We start from the raw sequence: 3566 nt of genomic DNA, 5'->3' as shown, positions 1-3566 counted from the left end.
ACTTTCTCGAGGAACATAACTTACATAGATGTGCCTCTGTATTGTGAAGTTCGGTGGCTTAGTGCAGGAAAGTGTTTAGAAAAATTCTTTGTAATAAAAAAAGAAATCTTCCTTTTCTTGCAAGAAAACTTTTCAGCAAAATGTGACGACTTTAACTTTTTCTTCGAAGATTTAGTTAGACTCGCTTTGCGAACTCGCTCTAATAACCGACATGACCAATCATTTGAATACTTTACATTTAAAGCTGCAGCAGACCAATCAAACTATTTCGCAACTAGTCAGTCATGTCGATTCTTTTTGCAGAAAGCTGCTATTATAATTGTAGGATGGTCACCAGTAACACACGACTCACAGTTAATATACTTTATTATTGAACAAACTTCCTGCGAACCAATCGGTTCAGATCCACGAATCAGACTGACTTCTTTTTGTCTTGGACGCTGAATTTATACGCTCGGGCCGCCTTTGCGGCTTTTACAAAGAACGGAGTTTTTCCACAATGAACCTCGCGGCTTTCTTTTGGAAATTGATATAATGAAACCGCCAGTCGCGTCGCAAACATCAAAGCCGCGCTTGATCCTTCGTGCCGACGATCACGCGTCGATCGCACACCACACACACACACATCTTGTACATATCTCGTAATCACTCCCACATAATATTTAAAAATCAATTAGAAAATAATATTCTTCATTTCTTTCCTTCTTGTCAGATCCTCTTTGAAGAACATGGCACAAATTGTAATTTTAAAACACAAATTAATATAATTGATTCTTTAATAAACCAATTTCATACGCGTTTCAGTGATTTCGAAACGCTAAGAAAAGATTTAATACTTTTTGAGAATCCTCTAACTGTGCAAATCGAAGAACAAAGCCTAGAACTTCAGGCAGAACTTTGCGATTTGCAATGTGATCTTTCTTTGAAAGCGCGGCTAGAAAAAGGAGTTGAATTATTTAAAATTTTGGATATATTATTTTATCCAACTCTTAGAAACTTCAGTCTTCGAATTTTCTCCATGTTTGGGTCCACATATTTATGCGAATACTCTTTCTCCAAAATGAAATTTATAAAAACAGAGAAACATTCTTCTTTGAATGATATATCATTGTCTTCGTTGATGCGAACTAGTGTGACGTCCTGACGTCCACCTCACACCCATTTTTAATTTTTTTATTTGCAATATTAATTATTAATGTATAACCGCTGATAGTTATTTTTGAGCGCCATTGATACTTACCATTTTTGCTTCATTACTTATTATTAACCACGGGCTTACGTACAGTAGTCTGTTATTGACCTAACCAAGAATATTATTTGCTTAGCAACCTAACCGACACATTTATTATGTTAGAAGCTTTAGCTTGATACTAGTTTTAATATAAAAATATATAAAGTAATTATATTAACATATATAAAGGGAAAAGAAAATATTAAAAGGACAAAAACAATATATATATATGTATAACTTAGTTATTATGCTTTATGATAGATTTATTTAATTAATTAGTCACGTATATATATATATATATATATATATTTTTTCTGAAACATAAAAACACAAAAACATACATAAAATCAGTAAAATATATAAAAACAGTTTTATATACTCTAGCAGTTAAATAAAATAATTTTGAAACATTTATTATTAATAATTTGATAGATTTATAATATAATATTACGAGATTGGTAATATTTGAGATCGTTTGAACTGTAATACCATGAAGGTTTTTATAGGTGTAGCAAAACCATTGAGCTACTTAATATTGTTTATTATATAAAAAGTATTAATGTTAGTTGTAATAATTGAAAGAAATAATTTAAAAATATATCTTATTATATGGTTATATAGCCATTGATAAGTATTACAAATTTGGCTTAATACATTTGGGTTCTTGACAGGAGAAAATATTTAATTATTTTTAATAACAAAGAAACAAATTGATTTGAAATGGATTTTATTATACTATAGTAAAGTCCTTTGCAAGTAGGTAATTTTCGTTAAAACCAATAGGGTCGGTTATTATATAAAAACGGGAAAAATCAATTAGTTATTTAAGACAAGAGTAAAAATAATGCCGGCGGAATTGAGTTTTATTAAGTGACGGTGTAGCTTTGATAGTTATTATAATTTACGGAGACATTTGGTGTTGATTGTTGTAGAAGGTCATAAGTTGTTATTAATAACAATTAAAAGATTAAATTTTGGAATTAATTTTATTATACAATGAAATAGTTTTGTGAGTGTAGTAAATTGTATTACCACATTTGAAGTGATTTATCGTATAGAAAAATTAATATTATTTTTATAACATAAAAGGAGAAACATTTTATAAGTAAAAGAATGTAGAATATTTGTCTACAATCTTAGTCAAAAAGAAGTACGTATTTAAATTTGCGAAATTGCAATAAAAGTTTACTAAATTTTTTGGGTCTAAAATTTGAACCGTAAGGAAATAATTTGTTATAATTATATTGAAGCATCTAGGTCATAAGAGGAAACTAATAGGGACCTCAAATTTTGAAAATAATCATTTTTACGGAAGTGACCAACAACTTTTGGGAATCATCATTTTTAGCTAGGCTGATGGTACCTGTGATGAAATTTTTCTTATCGCACCACGGGATCATTGAGAAACCACCAAAATTGCAAAGTCACTATTTGTTAAACAAATCAGCGTTATTTTTCAATATTTATAGTGTAGAAAGTTTTAATGAAATATTAATAGTTTAGAAGTTACAAAGTTAAAAACAATTAAAGTGAAAATCAATTAGTGAACAATTTAATATAAAAGGAAATAAGTTGTTTAACCCAAAAATATTAAGAAAAGAATAAATCGTTAATTAATTATGAATAAAAGTATATTACACATGGTATTACATTCATAGTAAGGATTATTGAATTTATTTAATGGAATATTTTATGTTACTGAGCATTAATTTAAGTATATAATTATTACGCATTTAATCTGTTAATAATTAAGTATATTAACAACACCATATACGAACACACTTATATATGTGCATATAACCCATAAAAGAATTATTGGTTATTTAAGATTTTATGAATTAATTAAGACTAACATTGTATTGGAATAATAATTTTATACGGTTTAATTATAATATTAAACCCGGCACACCAATAGTTGCTTTATTACTAATTTTATAATAACCAAAGAATAGACGTGCAAGTACATACACGTGTATATCTATATATATAGGCATCCCTATATATATAAGACAATTATTGGTTGAGTGAGATTTTATAAGTTTATTAGAATGAAATCTTGAAATAATAATTTTAGATGATTTAATTACATTATTAAAGGCTCATGATACCAATAATTGATTTTACAATAATTTATAATGATTATTATTTCACTGAATGCGTTATATTATTAAGTAGACGTATGCAGGGTCTTATAATAATTTATGCATAAGACTACGAGCATATAAAATGCATATGTCAAGCGTTATAATTATTAAATTTGTGAGCATTACAGAATTATTTAAATATTAATTTGAATAAGACAGTGAACACAGCGTTAAGTAACAAAGGAATAAAG

This window comes from Ooceraea biroi, unplaced genomic scaffold, assembly GCF_003672135.1.
Source record: "Ooceraea biroi isolate clonal line C1 unplaced genomic scaffold, Obir_v5.4 UnassembledTig87, whole genome shotgun sequence".
In the NCBI taxonomy this organism is placed as follows: Eukaryota; Metazoa; Arthropoda; class Insecta; order Hymenoptera; family Formicidae; genus Ooceraea; species Ooceraea biroi.
The sequence above is the reverse complement of the archived record's forward strand: the minus strand, read 5'-3'. Positions refer to the sequence as shown.